This window comes from Macrotis lagotis, chromosome 8 (assembly GCF_037893015.1).
Source record: "Macrotis lagotis isolate mMagLag1 chromosome 8, bilby.v1.9.chrom.fasta, whole genome shotgun sequence".
In the NCBI taxonomy this organism is placed as follows: Eukaryota; Metazoa; Chordata; class Mammalia; order Peramelemorphia; family Peramelidae; genus Macrotis; species Macrotis lagotis.
Window position 1 is genome coordinate 54,346,296 of NC_133665.1, and position 24,936 is coordinate 54,371,231.

Below are 24,936 nucleotides of genomic sequence, written 5' to 3' on the forward strand. Positions count from 1 at the left end.
AAAGATTCAAAGGAATAGGCATTTAGTTGACATTTAATTTTCAGAGATTCCTTCCCTGTAAATTTGTCTTCTATTATAGTCATTAAAATGTATTTATTCCACTAGAGTCAGTCTAGGACAAAAGGGAAAATAATGAACAGTCCAACATTTTAAAGTTAACTTTAACACATCAGTGTTTAGTCAAAAGAACACTGCAGTTGGGGCCTGAAGATCTGGATCCAGATCCTGACTCTGATATTGACTGTGTGATCTTGGTTGAGTCTCTTCCTCTCTGTAGACATCAGTTTCCTCATGTATAAAATGAAGTACTTGGACTAGATGATGTCTAAAAGTCCCTTTCTACTATAAAACAATGAATGTGGTGATTGATGAAGAAGTAGTATCAGTAACTCCAGACCATTCTTCCTTCTAGTAGCTGCCCCTGCTCATTTACAATTTGAACTTACATTTGATTACAAATAAAACAGAATCCAATAAATCTGCCCAATAAATTTCTTCATTTATCTTGGTTATCAAATTAAATTTGATATACAATATAATCATCAATTATATTGACCATTTTATCGATATTTTTCAATGTGCCTCTAAACAGATATTTTGATAATATAAAAATTAAAAATCATTAAAACAGATGAATTTTCTTTGCAATTTGGTTTTTCTTAGTAGTCTTTTGGCTTTATCTCATGACTTTGGGATAAGCAAAGAAGAACAAGAACATAAGATTAACAAGGGACAGAAAGTAGTACTAACTAGATTACTTTCCCTTTGGCACAGTTTCAGGGTCCTTTTGCCACTGACTCTGAGATCCTATGATCTATGATGCTGGCATATTCCAGAGAAGAGGGAAAGGCTGAGAAAATGCTATTGAGTCAGTGTCCTTGACCTCAAGACCACACAGCTAGGTAATTATTAAGTGTCTGAGGCCAGATTTGAACTTAGGTACTCCTGACTCCAGAATCATTGCTCTGCCACCTTTTGTTAATTTTAGTGCCTAAGACCTCTAATAGCATATTGAATATCCCAATGCATCAGACTTTCCCTGAGGAAGGGCAACAGGTAACCAGACTCGGAAGGCACCAAAGCAGCAGTGTTCTGCCGCAGAAGTCTCATCCTACTTTCTTGCTCTTCACTCAGGATAAGCCCAAAGCTGAAGAGACTGTCTCTATTTAATAAATGAAAAACAAATACAGATGAAATGCTTGCTAATATGACACCAGGGCAGATCTCCCACTAAGGGTATAGCTTAGTACAGCTTGGTGGTATGCTATATTTATAAAACCCACTAGGTGGTGCTTGAAGCTTGAGTTATACCAATTCACAACAAACTGAGCATGCCCTGATATACCTCCCCATTGCCAACCTCTGTATGTTTTCCAATGTGATGGGTTCAATTCATGTTTAGGTGTTGAAATTAATTGCCTCAAAGCTATATCTTATTAGATGACTCTTAGACCCCATTCCCACTTGACTTTCTTTCCCTTCCCAGTGTAGCCCCAAAGAATCCACTTGCTTAAAATTTAGATTAATGGAATTTGCAAAGAGAAAACTGAAAGTGAAATTAGGCTGCTTTAAAATCTAATCACCTTAAGAACCTGTGGTGGAGAGTGAACTTCTAAACACTATTGTCCTGTTAGCAGTCATTAAATTCTTTACAATTATCTCATTTGATCCTCAAAACAACCTTTGGAGGTAGGTGCTATTAAAATAGTTGAGTAGTTTCAAGTATACTTGGTCTCAGAGGCTAGAGATGAGGGCTCTGGGTGCTAAGACTCACCTGTGAGTGAATAAATTCACAGGATCTCATTTTCAGTGGCAATCATCAGCTTGATTTCATGGTGCTCCTATACAGACTGGCTACCCACCAGGAGAAACTGGTGATTTGGTTCCTTTGGAAAGCCTCCTGAAGAGCCTGCCAGTACAGTCTTCTCCTCTGTTCTTCTTCCTGATGTGGAATGGATGCCCACCAGAATCAAGAAAGAAAAAGAACCCCAGAGACATATAACCTTTCACAGCTGTCCCATTTATAGCAGATGCCCGCTTAGATTTTTTTGGTTCTTCCAGATGTGGGGTATACAGGAGAAAGACAGTGACCACTGTGAAGAAGAAAACTGCTTCAAAGGGGTTACAGAGTTAACTCTGAGGATTAAGTGCATTAGAGAGGAACAAAATAAAGTGCTTTGTCAGGTTTGAGAGGGAAGGTCATTTTTGGCAAGGGAGATCAAAGAAGACTTCACAGAGAAGGTAGTATGTGAGTTGGTCTTTAAAGGATGGGTAGGAATTCAGTGGATGAAAAGGGGGAAATTAAGAAATAACATGAGAAAGTAAGGAAAATACAGTGTACCTTCACAGGGCAGGGGGGAGAGTAGCGGGCAGTATGGCTTGGATGGAAGATAGCATGTGGAAAGGAATAATCTGAGACAAGCCTGGAGATTTTTGAGGTTATTATTTGTCTGGCAAAAGAGTTTGGATTTTACTCTTAAGACAATTGGGAATGACTGAAGATTTTTATGCAGGGAAGTGACATGATCCGATCTGCACAAAACAACTGAGCTCTGTCATTATGGGGGGGGGGGGGATTAGGATATACTGGCCTTTCCCTGCATTTATAAACTGCCTACAGGCAACCTTAGAGGGAGAGAGAGGCAGATGCCTTTATTAGGAGCAGAGGATGCCTTCCTGTATTCACTTGTTCAATTGCCCTTCTTCCTTGTTTATGATAGCACACAGGGGTCAAAATTGTGTAGTCTGAATATAGTCATACAGTGTTGTCTCCATTCCCTCCCTATCCTCAAATTCTCTTTATTCCAATCTTTGTACGGGTCTCAGATTAATATTATCACCCCAATACATTGATAATGCTTTCTTCCTGTTCAGAGTTCTGCAATGGTTCTCCATTGCCTCTTAGCTAAAGTCTAAACCCTTTTACCTGGCATTTAACCACTCCCATATCTGCCGCATCCTGCTTTTTCAGCTTTATCCCCCACTGCTCCCTTACACCTGTACTCCTGCCTAATTAATCGACTCACCATTCCCCAAACATCATTTACCTGGATCTAGTCCTATTGCCTCTTTAAGTGGGCATCCTAGTTCTGATTCTGGCTCTGCCCTATTTATGACTATTTAGTGCAAAGGGAGAAGGGGAAATAAAGACAAAACAGACAGAAGTAAAGGGGCGCAAAAGAAACAAAATAGGAGACATTGATAAGGGGAGGTTCAGAGGAGGGTTCTCAGATGGACAATGAAGAACCTCAAATTTATGTTTCATGTAGATTGGTCAAAGGAACTAGGGAAGGTTAGTTTTGAGAAGAGACTTGGAAGGAACTTAATTAGTTGTCTTCACAGATTTGAAAGGCTATCATGTGGAAAAGGAGTTAGACTTGTCCTGTCTACTCTCAGAAGGGAACTTTTGGAGCAATAATTTTTTTTTTCAAGGCAATGGGGTTAAGTGACTTGCCCAAGCTAGATAATTATTAAGTGTCTGAAGTCAAATTTGAACTCAGATTCTCCTGACTTCAGGCCTGTGTTTTATCCACTGTGCCACCTAGCTGTCCCTGGAGCAATAATTAATGGAAGTTAAGAGTCAAATTCAGGTTTGATCAAGGAAAAGCTTCTTGGTCATTAGAGCTCTTCAAAACAAAAGGAAAATGAGCTGCCTTAGTGTTGGGAGGGGAGGAGGAAAGGGACTTATAAATCTTCAAACAAAGATAGAATGACTACATGTCTTAGTTGTTGCTAAGGTATTTCTTCATCAGGGAGATTGGATCACATGGTCATTGAAGTCTTTTTAACTCTGATTCTCTGAAATTCTGATTCTGTGAATAATGGAAGTAGTAAATAATAGAAATAAAAAAGAAAAGGAAATACAGGGACAAAGAAAAAAAAAAGAAAGGAGCATGTTCACATGCTTCTTAAAAATAGACAGAAGAGACTTGAAGTCATCTTCCAGTATTTGGACCTGGAAGATATTTGCCAGAGATGAAGGGTAGGAGAGTACAAAATACATGAAATGAGGTAGGGGTGTGTGTGTGTGTGTGTGTGTGTGTGTGTGTGTGTGTGTGTGTGTGTTTTAGACTCCATACAACAAAAGGGATGGGTAACAGAGACAAGTCTTAAGGACTAATCAAACATTTGGGGAAGAACTGTGGAGAAGTGCTCTCCAAAAGCAATTTCAGTGTCGCAGGATGTAAGAGATTCAGATTCTCACAGTTATTAGCTGTTACTAGGAAGTACAATGGTAATATTTTTACAAGGTGATCAATTGACAGTGTTAAAATGGTGTGGTTTTTTGCTAAGAAATCTTAAGTGGTTTTGCCCCCATGGAGGCTTAATGAATTTTATTGATAACTTCTATATTTTCTAGAATTTCTGGGTAAACTTAATTGAGTATATAGAAAAGATATACCAATAATATTGAAGGTTTGAAGAGATCCTTTCCCTCTCCCCTCCCTGCCCTTGAATAACTAGGGTAGGCACAGAATATTCTTTGTTAAATATGATTCTTACCTTTAACTCTTGTCAAAATATAGCGATCTCTTCAAAAATGGCATTTCAACTTTAAGATCTCTAGATTTTGTGTGAAAGCACCAATTGGTCTTTAACACTGATGACTGGATATTATAAAGCAGGATTTAGAATCATCCTTTGAATCTTTTTAAAGACAACTCAGGATTAGTTTACCAGAGTGACAGGCAAGAGTAGGGAGAAGTAATGCTTGGCCTCTTAGAATCAATTATATTCAATTACTAGCTTCTAGTGATTTGATTAGGTTTTCTTGAAACTGAATAGAAAGAAGTTGGCAAATTAGCTTTTCTTCTAATCTCACTCCTCATAAAAGATAAATAAAACATGTCTGTTATCTTTGGGGAGGAATTTGTATAGAGTAGCAGGGAAGGCCTGTGTGTAATACTGTCCAGTTCAACAAACATTTATTAAGTACCTATTGTATGCAAGACCCTGTAGGCATAGACCTTATCTAATAAAAAGGGGACTTGTGTTTTCAATCCAATTGTCCCTTGAGTAGTAAGTGCGGGTGGGTGATGTTTAACTCTAAATGAAGAATAATTACTCTAGGAAAGCCATAGCCTAGTGCACTTTAGGACCAGAGAACTTTCTCCAGTTAGAAAAAGGTCAGGAAAATTCCTTTCTCAGTCCCCTGTCCTACCCAGTTTCGCACCTCTGTCTGAGATTTGAATGGCTCTGACTATACCTGCCCAGCAGAGTGGCTTTTGTTTCCAGAGCCTTGTCAAGTTCTCACCTTTCACAGGCACTAAAATAGCCACAAAAATGTAACTAGTATAATAAAACTTACAGGAAAACACAGCCTGTCTTGGACCACTTTAGCCCTTAAATCACAACCTGAAACAGCAGCTGTTGTAACATCTCATGATTTAACATCTTAGGTCCTTTCACCTGAGGACCCTAGGCCCTCATACCTGACAGACCCCAATAAATTATATGGATATTACAATCCCGCTCTTCAAAGACTCCCACACTGAGAGTACAGACAGGAAGTCGTCATGAGGAGCTTTTGAAATAATGGCACCGGAGGGAAGTCACTGAAGAAGGGGAGCAAGGGAAGAGGAGGTCTTCTCTAATCTGGCACTGCCCTTCTCTCCCCTCTCATTCACTTTTAGTTTCCCTTAAAAAGAATTTGAAATGGATTTTGGTAAAAATCATCCTTAGGATTTAGAGCTGTTTCAGATGTCTTATTTGGCATATCTAGTGTTATAGCATCCAACCTGTAAGCCTCTCTGCATCACACAGGTTAGGGTGTGATGGAAACAGGGAACAGGGAGCTAGGGCAGAGTATGGAAGTTGGATGCTTTTGTGAACCAAGGGGAGGCTCTTTTCCAAGTCACTATTCTATACTGGTTATGATCAAATAGGGTAGTTTGTGGGCAGTTTTGTTTAGTTTGTTCATAGAATACATATCGCTAGACACATTGTTGCTTGGTCTCTATCCTAACAGAAGACTTTCCATTGCCCTTGATATGGAGTCCTGCCTAGGTTTTTATGGGGACATATTCCTATCACATTCTATGCAAGAAGTAGGCATTTATCTGATTTTTGTTCTAATTTGAAGAAACTGGGAATGTTTAGCTTAGAGAACAGATGATTTGGGTTGGAGGCACTAACTATCCATGTCTTCAAGTACTTGGTTGTATAGGATCAAGAAATATAGTAGAGAGGTTAGACTTTTCTACTTGTCTCAGAGGGTAAAACTAGGACTGGTGGGGGTTACTGGGAGGCAGATGTTGGCTATAGAAAAATTTCCTAATAATTAGTGCCATCCAAAAATGTGAAATGGGTTATCTAAGGAAATAGTGAATTCCCCACCATTGAAGGTCTTCAGGCCCCAAAATGGACGACCATTTATTGGGAGCATTGTTGGGAATAGTATTACTTAGGTAGGGAATAGACTAGAGGAACTCTCAAATCTCTAACAACTCCAGATTATACTAAAATTCCCAAGAGGCCAGAGACTATCTGTGTTCTTATCTTGGCCCTATCATGTCTTGTGAAGTTCTATGGATTTAAGTCAACCAAATTACCTTGAATTGATTTTTAATTTGTGTAGAACTGTCCTTTCTCTCTCCCAAGAAGTTCAGTGCCATAGATGAGTCAATCTCCAAATTTATACTCCTGTGGCATGATTCTTAGGGCCCCAGGATATTCCTTTCTTCACCCAGAGCTCTTCCTGAATGGGAGGCTGGTTTAGAGTCCAGAATCACATTCCAGCCCCAGCTGTGGCTTGTTGGTAAGGTTTTGAAGAAGCTCAAATAGCAGGAACACCAAGAGGCAGTTTGGCTCTCCTCAGCCGTTGCAAATGCAAATTAAGGGTTTAGCGAGATTAAGGCTGCAGATGATGGAGGAGAAGCTTGGGAAGCTGCCAAAGTGCAGAGAAGCACTTTCTTGTTGGAAGAACATGAGAGCAAATGGAAGAACCCAGGCAGAGGTATCTGAGCATCGAGATTAGGTGGAGAGGAGGCTAGGCGTCATTTTCTCTGCAGCTGCCTTCCTTGTCTACTTATTATACTCAGATGACCAAATTGCATGCATATTTTTCAGTGCCCTGTCTTGAAACTTCCCCTTCATTTCTCCAATTAATTCATGGAGTTCTGAAGCCATATCATGATTCTTAATGCTTGAGGATGCTGTTACTCCAGATGGTGTCCTCATCCTGGACAAGGGCAGCCTAACCAATTAACATGTGAGAAACATGTAAAAAAGTGGTACTTAGGGGAATTGGGGTTCTCTCTTTGGATGAGTCTCATCCTCTGCATGCTTTATCTTGACAGAGCCATAGATCTAGCATAAAAGCACCTTCAGCAACCCTAATAAATTATGTCTTTTTTGTAAACAACTCTCATTTTATCATTCCATGACTGAGAGTCAGTCCTTATAGGATTCATTCAAAACCAAACAAACAAGCATAGAAATGTTTAGGGGGGGGAGGGGGTTCAGATGAAAGCTCTTGGAAGTCAAGTCAACTCTTAAGGACTTGATATTCTGTGCCAACTCATACTGAATAGGGAAGAGAGGGAGCTTCCCATTTCTCCACAACCTTCCTCTGTGACCAATTTTCCCAGTACTATGGGCAGAGTTATCTTATATAATGGGAATTCTTTATGAGTGAAGGTGAGTGATTAGTCTATGCCAGGGGAGTGGAACCTTTTTCTGCCAAGGTCATTTGGATATTTATAATATCATTTGCATACCATATAAAATTATCATCTTAAAAATTAGCCAGCTATACTGGTCAAACCTTTAATTAATTCATCCCTAAAAAGCTCCTAGATTTATTGAATTTCAAATCCTGCTTGTGGTTGCCTTGGCAAATCAAATGATTTCTTGTGAAACCTGTGAGCCAGTCTTTCCCCTGCCTATCCATACCATAAACAGGAGCTGTGTCTTCTGTAACCTTTTTGGAGTTTGTGTCTCTTTTCTTTCAGAAGTACCTATGTCAAAGACCTAGAGTCTCTAATAATCCCTATGTTTTAGAGGATGCTCAGGGCAGCGACAGCAAAAATACCTTTTGTTTCTCTGGTACCACTCAAGCAATATGGAGACTGGACCTGAATAAATATCAGGGGATCTAAACAATGAGATAGGTGAGTTTAGCCTCAGTCGTCTGCTGAATATATGAAGCTTCTGAGGTCTTTCCCCTCCCCCTTAGTCACTGTCTGTCTAGTGATCTTGGAAAGATCACTTGAAGTCAGATCAGTTTTTATTTGTGTGACCTTGGACAAATCACAAATTCCCTCATCCTCAATTTTTTTCCACTGCAGCATGGTGATAAAAAAATATTTGCATCGTCTGCATCAAAGGCTTTGTGAAGATGAAGGGAGGTAATGCAGAAACAATGCATTTTTTTAAATCTTAAAATTTATTAAATGTGTGTGATTCTTATTAGATTCACCCTTATTGTTATTAGTGATGAAGAGTTCTGCTCTGCTCATGGGCATTAGAATCCTGATAGAAATGATAGTCAAAACCAGGGACTCCACTCTTAGTGATCGAGGTTTGTTGTTTTCAATCAGATTTTTATCTTAGAAAGACAGTTAACACAGATTCCACTCCGATTTTGCTGTGGAAGTTATGTCCTGTGTTATCCAAGTATACCCTCTGGCAATCTCCTTGGAGAGGTTCCAGGGCTTAGCACCTGCCCCAGCTGCTGTTGATGGGGGCATCCTGAGTAAAACAAGGGACAACTCTGAGCATACACAGATTTCCAGGGACTAAAATCTGTCTGGAAGCCAAGGCCCACGTGTGAACACAAGCACTCTTGCACCTCAGTCCTTATCAAGGACTGTCTTCAGCCCCTGCCAGGAACCAGTCTGGCCACAGATTGGAATTCTGAACACAAATGTAGGGCACTGTTGTTTCCCTAATCCGGCATGGTTCAAAGTCTTGGGGCTTGCGCTAAGCACAGCTGTGGCTGTCTGAACTCCAACAGGTGATGGACCCAGCTGTCTTTTCAAAAGAGTAGTTCCAAGAAAGGAAGCCTTTTCACTCCATTCACCATAAGGGTAGTTAACTCTTGCTGAGCTTGGGTACCTGGGGTTCAGCCGGCCTTCTGCAGACTTTGTCCTAGAACATGGCAGCCCAGCCTTCTCTGCCTTCTCTTCTGGAGAGTCATGGCTATGATTTCCTCATTTCCCCATTCTAGTAGAAGATTAAATGTGTAAGAAACTACATTCCACAGGATCTAGGGAGCATCTGGTGGAATGTTAGTAGCTGTACATTGATGAACTTAAAACCACAGCTCTTTGACCTCTTCAAAAAGGTGGTTTCGATTAAAGGTCCCTGACCTTGGCTAACATTTTCTTTTTGAATAGCTAAGTGGTTGATGCACCTGTTCCTTTGGTGTGACCTCTTGGGAAATGCAACCGTTATGGGATTCAACGATTCTCTTCCAGTCTGCAGATGGTTAGCGTGCCATCTTCCCGTTAGCATTTTCACTTTCTCACAGCCCATGCTAGTCTTTCATTTTCTCTCACCCCAGGGTGTGCTGTTGCTCTCTCAGGAAATACAAATTCAATCAGTTCCCTAGACAGTCTAAGACAGTCTCTTCTTTGGGGCCAAGTTTGGTTGTTATGCTCATATAGTGCTCAGTTTAATTTTTTTTACCTTTATGTATTCATTTGCCATATTTTTTTATATTTTGCATCAGTTCATCTCAGCCTTCCCATACTACTTCTTCATTGCTTCTTTTGGTGCAGTAACATTCATGTACCACCATGTTATGAGCTATTCTTTAGTTTGTAGGCATTTATTTAGCTTCTAGGTCTTTGAATTGCTGACATTTGGTAACACTTTATAGTTTACAAAGCGCTTCATTTGCAATATCCCTGAGAGTCAAGTTGGGATAAATATTACTATTCCCATTTTACGTAAGTAGAAACTGAAGTTTAGAGACAAAAGTCAGAGAAACTGTAAGCGACAGTTCTAGTATAATGATAAATAGTTTATATTTATAAACTGTTCTTTAGATTCAACCCAGGTACTAGTGCCAATATAGAGTTTCCTTGGCTCATCCAAGTGAAAGGACTGTCTCCCTATCTAGTTTGATAGTGCCCTAGATTTGGACTTCTTCTTTGCCCCATAATTTTTTATTACTTTCTTTATCATATTCCATAGGCTATTTTGCTTTTTCTCTTTTTCATTTCTAGTGCCAAGCATATGGTAGCTTCTTTATAAATATTTGTTGAATTGCATTGAAATGAATATAGGACTTCATCATTTGTTAGGGGCTTTACAACAACCTTATCAGGCAGAGAGAGTAAATGGAATTCTATTTTATAGAAGCAGTGAGGTGATTTACATATGATCTCTCAGGTTGTAATGGAAAGAATGGGAACTCAGGCCTGGGTAGTCTGAATTGGAGTGTAGAGCTATTTGTGTTATACCATTCTATAGAATGAAAATATAGAAACTGCATAAGTTTCTTTTTGCTTTAGTTAAAAAAAAAAAGAGATGAAACTGTGGAACTGGCTCATGGCATGGAAATGAACAAAAGATTTAAAGAAAAAAATAGTAAATATTAAACATTTATTATGCATTGTAGTAAGGGCAGGGATACATACATACAACTGGATGCTCCTGCCTTCAAGCACTGCCATTTAAATAAGGGAAGATAACAGATATGTTTTGAAGAAGACCATGGTGATGCCATGATAAGCACTTGAATTGGATTTGACTGAAGGGCTGCTGTGCTAAGTCACCATCCTCCCTTTCTCTTCCAGAGTCATCTGGGCCCAGTGGCCAGATAGGAATGTGAGGCAATCAGGATTAAGTGACTTACCCAAGGTCACACAGCTAGTAAGTGTCTGAGGTCACATTTGAATCCTGATTTCAGGGCCAGTGCTCTATCCACCACTCCTTCTAGCTACCCTTACACATTTAGTATCCAGAAAAGGTCTGTCAAAGTCTTCTTTGCTTTTAGAAGGCGCAAGGTAGTTTTTCTAATTGTGACAGCTGCATCTTTGCCCAAATTCCCAAAGCCCATCTTCTCAGTTCCTGGCTTGGCTCTAGTTAAGCATGCCTGATAACGTTAGATATCCTGAGTCCTTTGTGTTCCTGGAACAGAAGGAGTAGATGACTTAATGGAATCTATAAAGAAGCAGTTTTGTCTCCTTGTTTCCTTGGGGAGCTGAGCAGTGTTGCTAAGACCCTGGCTCTGGCTTTCCAGTCCTAGTCTGTGGCATTGCATTCCTACTTATTGCACCTGGGGGTTTAAGTCTAGGAATTGATTATAGATTTCCAGGGGATGTTATGTTTCAGTTTCTTCTTTTCCTTGAAGGGCTTAAGTGCTTTCAGTCTATATCCTTACTAATCCTTCCTCAGTCTTGTGAAATTGGAAGTAGTTAGACCATCTCTAGTCTAGATGTCTAGTTAGACATCTAAGGCCACACAAAATATTTGATCCCAGATCTTTGTCTCTAAGCTTATTGGATCTATTTCCAGAGGTCGCATCTGTTGTTATCACATTTTCTTGGCTCCATCACTGAGATAACTTAGGTTTATAAAGCATTTTAAGGTGTGGATTCTCTTTTTGAACCCTCATAACAACCCTGAGAAGCTGGGGTTATTGTTATCTCTGTCTTATTGATATGGAAACTGATTATCTGCAAGTCAATTCATGGAGCTGCTGCCTGAAATAGCATGGGAGAGACAGCAGCAGGAGCACAAGGGTCTAAACCCCAAGAGGGAAAGGGGCTAGAGAATTTTTTTTTTCTCCCTAACTAGTTTTCTTCTTCACATCCTGAAGAGAGAAATTCAATTATTCCAAGTGATCCTACTTTCCTATTAAGGAGGGGAAATGTATCCGTCTGCCCAGGGCTACTTTTCTTACACTGGTTGGGCCAGCTGGAACCCAGCAAACTGAAAGAAAATGCCCCTGGTGACCTTGAGCTGATGGGTTAGGGAGACTGGCACACCTACTAGCCTTGGGCCCTGAAATTTGAGACTCGGTTTTAGCTGCTAAGATTTGATTGGCATTTGATTTCAGTCCCATCTCATGATACTTGTTGTCCCACTGATGGGGATCCTGACTATCACCCAATGTGGTCAGGATTTATTCCCAGTTGGTTTAACAGCTGACACGAGGACTTGGGTGGGAGACCTCCAGTCTCATTTCACTGTATTCTCCTTTATATTCCAGACAATTTGTGCTACTAACCGTTCTCTCTCTTTTGTCCTTTGGTGAAGCTTCACCACTATGCCTGGAATATACTCTTTCCTCTTCTCCTCTTGACATCATGTGTTCCCTTTCAGAACCAATTCCGGTGCCATTCTTTCTAAAACTCATTCCCAGACTCTTCCTCAGCTGGAAGAATTCTGTTTGACCTCACATTTTCCTAGAATGCTTTGAGTCTTCTCTTTCCTTATCACACACTTCCTAGTTTTATGCTTCTTTGAAGACACATACACAAATATAAAAGTACATCTGTTTACAGGATTTTGCTTTTTTTTAAATTTGTTAGTTTTATCTGGTCCTGGAATTTCACCAAGTATAGTGAGTTACTACAAATGGGCAGCTATGCATATTAGAATCAGAGTTAGATGTGAGTTGGAGATGATAGAAGTCATCTAAAATCTTTGCTAGATTGCAATGTGATTTTTTTTCAATAGTAGATAATATTTTATTGGTATAAATTAGAGGTAACAAATTTGCTGACTCTGACTGGGATAAACTGCCAGTAAAAACTCTGAACCAGATTAAAATATAATTGAGAAATGTTTATTAAGAATAAATAAAAACACAATCCAACATAGTTAATGATCATTTGTAGTTTTTTAAGTATCTATTTGAGTTTGACATCACTGGGTTGGGAACTCTTTAATAAGGAAACTTCCTCCACTAATGCACATTTGCAACTTTTGTACAACTTCTGATCTTAGAGAGTTGTCTGGAGGCAATAGCACCATGCACTGTGTCTTGCCCATACAAGAATACTTAAAGAATTTGGATACAATATCATAGGTTCTGGAATTCTATAATTTAGTAGATAAGTTCTAAAGTGATTTTTCCAAGGATCACATAACTAGTAGGATTCAGTGGCAGCACAGGAATCCAGTTCTTGATAACTGCATTCTTTAAAATCTGAATTTCATTTACATGTGCTTTGTATATACTAAACTAGCTTGTCAAGTCTTTCTTAATTAGTTTTCAGATTGAAATTTTAGTCTTGTGCCTTTAATGATCACTGATTTGCGTCCCTTAAGCCCTAAATGGATGGCAGAATCAGAAGATTGAATTGAATGTATCAGGAGTCACCAGAAATCTTGAGAAATGATCCTGAGAGAAGAACCTAGATTTCTAAATTTATATTCTCTTTCTGAAACTCATTCCTCTTTCTCAGTGGCTATGTCCCAGGGTACTTATATATGTATATGATGATAGAAGTGTCAAACTCCTGGCCCAATTGGCAGAAAGTACCCACAAAACAGATAAAAATGAAATACAATAGCTAAAGTTAATCTTTGGTTTTTCTAAGTCAATATACAGCCCATAGGGTCCTGTTTCTTTTTGAGTTTGACAATACTGGACTAGAGGATAAATGTATCTAAGTGTGTCCTGCTAAGTGTGTCCTTCACTATTTTCAAGGACTGGCTTTATTCATGATGGACAGTGGTCCTTAAGGGATAATTTTACCCTGTGGAATATGGTTGTAAATAGCTAAGATTTATTAAGTTTCCTACTTGGGGGAAGGGAACAAAAGTTTGGAGAGGAATTTGAATATGCAAGCATTCATGTGCAGGTGGTCTTTGGGGGGGTGGGGGGAGGATGATGGGGACCTCAGAAGAGGAAAGACAGGTCAAGCATGGAACATCCTTCTCCATTCTTTTCCCTCCAGGAGCCTAGGGAGCATCCTAGATCCTGGGGGGATTCTGGCTTTTTCAAAGAGAGGCAAGATGGATGACTTTTGTGCATGTTCTTAGGTCCTGAGACAGGAGGGAGGAGACTGCCCTGGGGATGAGCAGAGAGGCAGAGGAATAGCTCTCTAGGGATCTGTCATTCTAATGAATGTGCAGAGCCTCTAAGACTGGGAAGTGAAGCTGCCTTTTCTTCATTTCTACAACAGTTCTGATCACAAGTCACAAACTCTCATTACTCCACATCATTGGGGCCATCTGGGTTTGGAGTACCTGAGGCAGAACTGGACAGAAAGACTCCCCCTCTCCGATGTTGCAACAGCTGGGTTGAAGAGACTTAGCAAATAAGTCATAATAATGAATCAGCACTCTGAGTCATATAACACCTTTCTTCTGGAAGTTTCTGGGTACTTTTTATCCATATCTTCTCTGAATGACAATACCCCTTTAAATTAGAGAGGTTATAGGAAGAGACTTCCCATTTTTTATGAAAAGGAATGGGTTCAAAGTTCCCGTGGTGTGTTTTTAGAAGATATTGCCTTAAGAACCCTGGGCTTCCAGCATACAATTACCCTTTCTAGGAATCCTTGCCTAATACATTATGTAGTGATATCAATTGGTATCTGCCTCTCAAAATATACTAAATGGGATTTATCTAAGTTAACAGCAAGGCACTTGGAAAGAACTTTGGATTTGGAGTAAGGATACCTTCGTCTGAAGCCCTTGCTCTCTGTCCCTTAATAATACTATAACCTTCCTTAATCAGGTGATTTCTTTTCTTAGAATCTCAGTTTCTTCATCTGTAAAATGAAAGAGTTAGATTTGATCATCTTTAAATTTTTTCAGTTTCAGGTCCATGTTTTATGATCTTTGGAGTTGTGGGGAAGTACAGAGAACAATGGAAGATATCTTGCATGGGCATATAGCCCATGTTGTAGGAAACAATTCTAATAAAAGATGAGACAGTGTGGTAGCTAGGTAGAGAGAACAGGGAGGGTCGGAGAACCTGAGTTCAAATCCAGTCACTTAACCCTATTGTTGTACAAAAACAAACAAAATAGACATGATTAACTTAGAAAGCATTATAAGGTCACATAATTTAGTACTAAATCTTATGATACAGTCTCAGGGCTAAAAGAATTCAAACAAGGGGGAAATCAATCTTGATTTTGTAAACATGATCTATATTTCATTTTGAGTTCCTATTTACATTCTAATACTTGTGAACATGTCATGAAGGCTTCTCTTTGTCCAACCACCTCATAGTGATCCAGGGGTGCACCATGAATTCATGCCTTTCCCCCCTTCTACAATGGCTTTGTTTTGAGTCATTTCACTGTTTCTGGAGACCTTTACCAGAGATATGAGAATCCATAGGTATTAAAGGACAGGTATCTTTGTTTAAGGGTTTGGGGAGGAATAGATTAGTAGTAACATTTTCATGATTACTGCTGATTGAAGATAGGGAAAGGTAAATTGAGCTTGCCTGTGTGTGTGATTGAATATTGGTTAAGGAGATAATGACTGAAATTAGGATTTAGATTACTGGATCATGGGTTAAAATTTATAGGAATGATAGACTTTTAACCAAGGATGCAGAGTACCTAAAGAGGGTTGATCTCTCACACACACACACACACACACACACACACACACACGTATGTGTGTGGGTACATATATCTATATATGCATAGATTTGTATGTAAATATAGCTATCTGTAGATACATATAGTTACATATACTTTAAATTTCACATGCATAGTAACATGTATGTGTTTATATGTCCACACACATAAATTCACATACATCAAATTTGTAAGACTATGCACATGCAAATATATGTATTGCTATATTTCTGCATGTACTAACATATAAACCCATGTGTTTATATCTACATGCATGTATATATCCAAACAAAAATTCATATCAACCTATGCATAATGAATGTATGCACACACACACACACACACACACACACACACACACACACACATATATTTACTGGAAAACTTCCCCAACCCCTCTTAATTCCAGTGGCTTCCCTTTCTTATTTTCCATTTATCCAGTATATATCTTCCTTTATAGATATTTGCATGTTTTCTTTTCCATTAGATTGTAAGCTCCTCATGGGTAAGTACTGTCTTTTGCCTCTTTTGTATCTTCAACACTTAGCATGTTAACTGGCACATAGTAGCTGCTTAATGCATGTTTTTTTTTTTTACTGATTGATACAGTCTTGCAAATCTGACCCAGAGGACTGTAAAATGAAAATCAGAGAAACATCAAAAAAACCAATGACTTTAAACATATTTTCATTGCTTAGTCAGTAGCTTCCAAAGGTCTGATAGGAGCTGGAAGAAATTAATTCTTCCCATTCTATGTAAAAGTCGGGAATGGGAGGAACTTTCTGTTAGGGATGGGGTAAAATAATGAAAAAAAAAAACTCAGTCTAGGTGACTGAGTTCAAATTTGACCTTAGATACTCCCTAACTAAATTGTAATATGGGGATAAATAACAGCACTTACCTCACAGGGTTGTTGTGAGAAATACTTGTAAAGGATTTAGCACATAGTAGCTACTACATAAATGTAAGCCCTGATTGTTATTCTTTTTTTTTTATCATTTGTACAACTGAGGTTGATTAACAAGAGAACCAAAAAAAAGTGTTGATTAGCTCAAGAGATACTTTCTTACCAAAGAGCATTAACAATCCCACCTTCTTGAGCTTTGTTTTTCTGTGTCTCCCTCACAGGATGGTGAGATCTTTGAGTTAGGACTGTACTTGCTTATCTCTGAGTTCCAATCTGCAGTCTTGAACAAGGGAGATAGATGTATTAGAACACTACATGTAGAATCAGAGGACAAGGGTTCATATTTTGGCTTTGACATTTGCTAGAAATCATTTAATTTCTCTGGTCCTCTGTTTCTTCAACTGTAAAATGAAGATGACTTCCAAGTTCCTTTCTATCATTAATCTGTGATCCTGAGAGTTGTCAGATATGATTACCAAATACTATTAGTGATCTTAAAAAAATTCGAGAAGATGACAGAGATGTCATAAGACTGAAGACTGGCATTTCCTTTATCAAGAAAGGGAAAATGTAGAATCTTACAAGCTGTGGAAGGTGAATTTGCCCTTGATTCTTTTCTTTAAATTTAAGGCAATGGGGTTAAGTGACTTGCCCAAGATCACACAGCTAGGCAATTATTAAGTGTCTGAGGATATATTTGAACTGAGGTACTCCTGACTCCAGGCTGGTGCTCTATCTACTGTGCCACCTAGCTGTCCCTGCCCTTGATTCTTTGTTAAATTTTGTACACATTTTATTAAAAGGAAGGGTTTTTTTTTTTAGTTTTTTGCAAGGTAAACAGGGTTAAGTGACTTGCCCAAGGCCTCAGAGCTAGCTAATTATTAAGTGTTTGAGGTCAGATTTGAACTCAGGTACTCCTGACTCCAGGGCCAGAGGTCTATCCACTCCACCATCTAGCCTCCCCTCCAAAGGAAGGTTTTTTCCCCAACATTTAAAACTGAAAGCAGGGATCACAGAGCCAACATAGCTTCATCAAGACCAATATGTACAAAACTGGTCTCATTTAATTTTTTTTAAAGAATTATTGAACTGGTTGATCAGGGAAATACTGTAAATATAATTATACCTATTTCAGTAAATCATTTGATAAAGTCTTTTATCCTATCCTTGTGGTCAAAAACGTAACAATATAAGCTCAATCAATGATCAAAAGTTCAGGAGCATTCAGAAATAGTTGAGTTTGATTCTGGTCAAACAGAAGCATTCATTAAAAAACTGACATCAACATGAAGGGAAGTTTCTAGTAGAATTCTTTGTCCTTCATTCTGTGCTGTTTAACATATACTTTGTTTTTAAAACTAATAACTTGGATGAAGGAATAGATGGCAAACTTGTAAAACTCACAAAAATAGTTAAATAAGATTGATAATACCCTGGGTGACAGGAGTAAGAAATAAATAAATCATCAGACCAAAGCAGTAGACCAAGACTAAATAAAATTTATTAATAGAAAAGTAGAATTTTACACTTAGGTTAAAAAATAGATTCTCATTTGAAAAAGATCTGTGGATTTCAGTGCATTGTAAGCTCAATCCAAATTATAGTATGAGGGGTTATGATCTCTGTGATATCTGAGATTCTGTGTCCTAAGGTCCTTTTCAACTCTAAAAATATGATGGTTTTGGGAAACTCATTTTAATGGTTTTGTGAAATCATTATATTCAAAAATATATTCGAAGTATCTGATATAAGGTCTGATGTGAAGTTGAGATTATTTGTGAATTTCAGTTATCCAGGCTCTCCAAATATTCTCCTGAGCAAGATTACCTTTTCTACCTGCCCTGATCTGAAGACCTAAGACCAAACCTCCCTTTCTCTTCATCATTGTCCTGGGAACACTAGAAAATGTTCGATACCAGTTGGGAAAACTCCAAGGTTGACATCCAGCATTCTCATTCTCCTTGAGTGCTGAAACTCCAGAACCATTCTAAGTTACTAGACCCATTGGCATTTATGGCTGAATTTTCCTCCCATTAGACATTTTAGCATGAGTTTCAGATTTATATCTGTTAGTGAAAATGAAATCATGGATAAGAAAACCATACATTATCCGAAGGTAAAGGAAACCCACCAGTTTTTGGAGTGAAATCTTATCGCATATATGTCTACTTTTTCTATTTCTTGAAATACCAACAGGGTCTGGGTACTTTCACTTCCTACTTCTCCAATGGCATAAGCCCCTTGTGGAGGAACATCCAGAACCCTTTTCAGACCCTTTCTCCTATAGTGATCTGTACTCATTCTTCCCTCCCATTAAAAACTCGAAATTCTGCTGTAGCTCAGTCAGTCAGTTTCAAGTTAATATTTTGTGAGACTTGGAATCAGGAAAGAGAGGTTGTCTTACCCCTTCCTTCTTGACTCCCTACCCCTTCAATATTTTAGAAAGGTCTTTAGGATTATTTTTTTTTTCCATTAAAATTGAGCAGATGTTCACCCCCTAAAGAGGAAAAAAAATGGCAGGGGAAAAATATTCCTGTCTATAGTCCCAGAGATGAATCTAGGGAAGATAAAGGAATTATTTCCTTCTTTCTCAAAATGAGGTTCCTCTATCATGCATGCCTTTATAGGATTTCTCTAGTCTAGACCTGAGTATTGTCTTCTGGAATTTAGTGACAGACCCTGACTTGGGGGCATAGGGAGAAACCCTCTTACAGGAAAATGGCTCATTACTTAGACTTGAAAATATAACCTACATTCTTCTAGACATTAGTTTGTGTATCTGTTGTCTAAATCCTGGTCTGTTCTGGAAATCTGTGCATATGCTCAGATTGCTCAGAAAAGGGGGAAAGGTATACTATTTCCCTGCCACCCCTGCAACACACTCCAGGATGCCAGAGACCTATTACCAGTCAAAAGTGGCTAGATCTCTTTTGGAGGCATTCAACTTTTTCAAATGGAACATTGATCTACTATCATGATAGCCAGATAATTCTAATTTTGATGTGACATACTGTTCTAGGTAAATTCTGGATTGATGTGAGCCTTTTTTTCCCTCTTTCTCTCAGTTATTCTAGGCGTTTGGCTAAGCAGGAAGTGTTTCAGCCGCATCCTTGAGCCAAGTAAATCTAGAAGGAATGTAAATAATTTGCTGACCATTTATCTAGCTGCTCTAATGGAACATTTATTGGTACGGAAATCATCTAAACAGCTTTATTATCCAAATTGCTTCTAAGACACATTCCCTCAGCTGTTTTGCATACATCTGCATGTTTTATTGAAAATTAAGACCAGAAATCATTTGCATTTTCCCCCAGAGCCCAATTATTTGAACAAATCAATTTTCCAAGTGCCACTTAATACCAATTAGTTAAAACAACTAGAGTCTCACTGTTTTATGGATATAAGATCAGTGACAATCATTGCAATATGTATCAAAGCCCAAGTTTGGCTGAAATGACAGTTGAATAAAACCCTCAGTTTACACTCCTATCCTAGCACACAAAACTTATTTGCCAGAAGGAAGTCTATCCCTGTCACACATTTATTCAATCTACATTTGTATGGAGAAGCTTGTGCCTTCCCCATTAATTACACAAAAATATCTTTGAAAAGGACTTCAGTGAACATGATGGATAAGATCCAAAATATTTCTAGATATTTGAGACTTTGTTATCTGATGTCTGATAGATAAATGTAAAGGCATTTAAGTGTGTTATACAGTTCATATTTATACAAAAGCAAATCCATTGGTATTATAAGGTAAAATGATACCACTGAAAATCCTCTATTGGGTTTTTTAACCAGGAGAATAGATGGGAGACAGTGACAGGAGTGAGGGAGGTAAAAAAAGAAAGAAGGAAGGGGACAGAGAAAGAAGAAGGAAGGAAAGAAAGAAAAGGAGAGAAAAGAGAAAGATGTATAGATGGAAGGGAGAGAAAATTTTCTGATAAGTAAGGGTTAGAAGAGAGTAGCATTGTGAATAGAGTTTGACCTAATAGTCAGGAAGATGGGGAATAAATTCCACTATGATACTTATTAACTTAATGGTCTTCACAGATAAGAATTAAATTGATTCATCTTCTTATTCATTAAATTTACTCAATACTCTTTTCTTTTTCTTTTCTCTTCTGTCTCTACATTCTTTCCTCTGGTGAGTTCATTCCTTTCATTGCTTCTCTTATCATTTCCATGCAGTTGACTTCCAAATCTGTCTGTCAGTCTATCTATCTAATCTCTGCCTTGAATGACAGTTCCACAGTACCACTTGTCTACTGGGCATTTCTCCCTAGAAATCCTATCAGTTCCTCTGATTCAGCATTAAGCGAATTGAATTTAATGTCTTGGATCCAAAACCTGTCTTCTCCCAACTTCCCTGTTTCTGTTGATTGGAATCCCCCCAGGTTGGTAATCTCATGGTCAGTTTTTCATTCTCTCCTCTCCTTTGACCTTCACATCTAATTTGTTTCAAATTCTGTTACTTTCTACTTTGAGAAATACTTGTGGGGGGCAGCTAGGTGGAGCAATGGATAGAGCACCAGCCCTGGAGTCAGGAGGACCTGAATTCAAATTTGACCTCAGATTCATAATAATTGCCTGTATGACCTTGGTTAAGTCACTTAATCCCATTGCCTTAAATAGAGAAAAATTAAAAAAAAAAGAAAATACTTGTCTCCCTTTTCTTCTCTGTTTTCACTGATATTAGTTTAGTTCCAGCCTTCACATTATTATAAAAACAACTGACATCTCCACTTGTTATTACCCTTCTCTTCCTCAAGACCTAAATTAGGTGCCTCATCTTCCGTGAAACTTTCCTTGAACAAAATGATCTTTGAAGTTTCTTCCATCTCTAAGTTTTGACTTTATTTCGTATCCCCTAGTATACAGAAGATCTTAAAATAATTGTTGAATTGAATTAAATTGCCTAATTTCTCCAGTTGAACATGATCTATCCCACTTTAGTCTTTCTTTGATTCTCTAATAGTTCTTTCTCCTTTTAGTTGATTTTTGGATCTCTCTGGATCTATAATTTTATATGGTAGTCAGTATATTCTTTGATTACTCATCTTTTCAGTCTTAGTTCCTGACCTGGGGCTTTGAAAGCCAGACTTTTCCCACTCTTCTCTTCTCTTCTCTTCTCTTCTCTTCTCTTCTCTTCTCTTCTCTTCTCTTCTCTTCTCTTCTCTTCTCTTCTCTTCTCTTCTCTTCTCTTCTCTCTTCTCTTCTCTTCTCTTCTCTCAAGGCAATGGGGTTAAGTGACTTGCCCAAAGTCACACAGCTAGATATTAGGTGTCTGAGGTCAAATTGGAACTCAGGTCTTCCTGACTCCAAGGCCAGTGCGCTATCCCCTGTGCCACTTGTTTCCCCCCACTATACTTTTCAGTGGGTGATTGGCTCTGTTTGGTCTCTACTAGGAACACCAAGATTCTAGTGCAGAACAGAGGTTCATAGTGCCAGATTTTCAGGCAGGCCCCACTGTGGTATCTCAGAACACAGTAATAGGGACAATGGAGTTCTGGGGTAAGCTGGGGACTGGTCATTGCCATGACTGTACAGGTTATTGCCATTCCAAATAAGTGCCACAATGTGGATTTCTGGTATCCCTGGGTTTTCTTGGGAGTTGTACCCTCTATTGTACTTGTCTCTCGATCCATAATCTTGTATGCTATATGTGTTCTCATCCTGTCTCTGGTCCAACTGAGAGGTTACTATCTTATTTGCCTGTGATGGCACTGGCTTTGTTAATGGCTCCCTTTTCCTGTTATTGCCCATGGATGGGTTTCTGATGGACATTTTGTAAGGTTCGGGGATGGAAAAGCTTTTTTTTTTTTTTTTAAATTGGATTTCATGATCCTTATTTGGTCTGGTAAGATTTTTTTTTTTTAGATTTTTTCTGGTAGTACGTCTATGCCTTTATAAGCCTGTCATTTTGACTGGCAGAGCTGTATTTGGACTTTCTGTAGCCATCAAGGTGAACGAACTATTGGGCCAAAGCAAGTTTTATTGAAGTGTGCAGCACAAGTCATTTTAGATTTGCTAATATTCTAATAAAGCTGGATGACAAGCAGTCTATCTTCAGTTTTTAGTATGTGTAAGCAACCCACTTTTTATTTACTCTCATGCTTAAGGGTACCCCTGGGGAGCAGTTCTAGGTGTTGTAAGCACATCACTGGATCTAAATAGAAATAAAGAGAACCTAAATCAGAAAGCTCACATCCTTATTACAATTTTGCTATTTACCGATTGTATGACCAGATGATAATTTCTGGCTCCTTCCCTGTAAGATGAGGCATGGAATAGATGATCTCTCAGGTTCTGATTTGAAATTGATGATCCCATTGGAAGTTTCTGGTGACTGGGGGTAAACTGCCCACCTGTTCAGGGCTTTAGTTTCTTTGTTCACCAAATGGAGGCACCAGCTATCTGCGCAAGGTGGCTTTCTTACTTGTGACTTGTCTCTACAGTGCTTTGAGCTCCTTAAAGAAAGGCATTAGAAAAATCCAAGGCACACAAGAGATCTCTGATGGTGCATCCCAGTCACTACCCCTTGTCTTCTAGAAGTGATGGGGAGCGGGGAGAGCTGAGCCCTGTCTCATTTTCCTGTCTTGCTAACAGCCCCTTGCAGCTGCAGCGATGGCACAAAGAAACTGAGAAGCATTGAAAGGGACACAGTCAGTTCACTGATAACTCATTAATGGCGTTTCATATTTTTCCTCCTTTAAAAGGACCGTGTGTGCATGGGGAGGGAGGGGGGAGGGGGAAATGAAACATACTTGATGAAGAACATTAAGTGTGACCCTTAAAAAACACACACACAAGGCTTTTTTTCCCCCCTTTTTTATGTGGCTCAGACAGCTGGCTCTTTAAATATTAATCAGGGGGTCATTGATATGCAAATACATTAAAGCCAAATAATGCTTCTGCAGCTGCAGACCATGAAGCCAGCCTAGGCAGAATGTGAGCTCCATCTCCAAAGCTAATGGAAAGATTTCAGAGCCCAGGTGCGGGGGGCCTGAGAGCAGGATCCTTCCTAATAAGGTAATTTGCGGGCAACCTCCTAGGAGGACAAATTAAATCATTTACCCACTTGATGGTTTCTGACCGATTGGGAAAAGGGAAAAGAAAAAGAGAGAGAAAGGGTGTTAATCTTATAATTGTTTTGTTTACTCTGGCCTGCAGCAGCATCTCTGGCTTTTAGCCCTGATGTCCAGCCTTTTACAATCAAGTTTATTGACAGATAGGAGCAGTGCCAACCAATGGGGAGAGGGAAAGGATCCACCTGACTTCAATTTAGGAAACAGAAAAGCTGCATGGCTGGGAAATCTGAGTGTATCCAAGTTGGGAGATCAGACCGAGTGTTGTGTGGTTGAGGCTGACTTGCTGTTCTGCGCATTCCCACCTTTTCTTCCACGTGCCTCTTTCCAACCCTGGCTCCTAGTGAAGGTACTCAGGGACAAATGATGCCTGCAGCTCCTTTCCAAACACTGACAACCCAGCACCCAAAGATCACCCTTTCCTTTTTCTTACTCCTCTTCTTTTCCAGAATTAAGCACAACATTTGAGAGCTGGAAATTTTCTTTCATGACTCTGCTGGGACACCTCTTAAGAGGGATGGAGTCTGGGATGGAGCTGTCCTCTTAGGAATTTTGGAAACAGAATAGCAAGTAGGAGCATCTAACACCAAGGCTGCCAAGACGATATAGATAGATTTGGAATTTAATAAAATCTTTTCTTTAGTAGAATTGTTTCCCAGAATATCTGCAGTTGACTCATTCTCCCAAGTAACTAAGCAATCTAGTTTCCCAGGATTCAGAGAGGACTAGGAATCCTTAGTTTGGGAATATTTGATGAGAAGAGTGGAAAAAGTACTGGACCCTAAATTGGAGGGGCTCAGTCCAAATCATGCTTCTTCTACTTACTCCCTGTGTGACATTGAGCAAACTGCCTTTACCTTGCTGAGGCTCAGTGTCTTCATCTATCAAATGAGGGGGCAAGTTATGATCTCTAAGGTCCTTTCCAGTTCTATGGGTCAAACAAGTGGTACTCATTGGAGTGCTACAACTCCTCTTATTATTAAGCCTACTACATGAGCCTCTTCTTTTCCGACCATTCAACAAGTATATATTGAGTCTCCACCTTATGCAAAATACCCTAATACATTAATTTATGTATTGGTTGAATAGAGGTCTCATTGTGGGCATGATTAGCTAATACTTTTACTTTTATAACACATTTATTCTAGATATAGTTCTTTTTTCCTTCTTCCCTTCCTTCTTCTCATCTGAACCCTCTTTATAAAGAAAACAGTTAAGCAAAAATAATTGAAACAGTGACTGTGTTTGACAATATACACAACATCATGCTGCCATATTCCTCCACCTTCCTGCTTAGAGGAGAGAAGGTACTTTGATTTTTAAGCTCCCCATGGGTGAAGATTATCTGTTTAACTTGCTTTGTTCAATACTTAACACAGTGTTAAGTCTAGACAGGCGTATAATTTGATGATGAATTGATACAGTAGGATTGTTT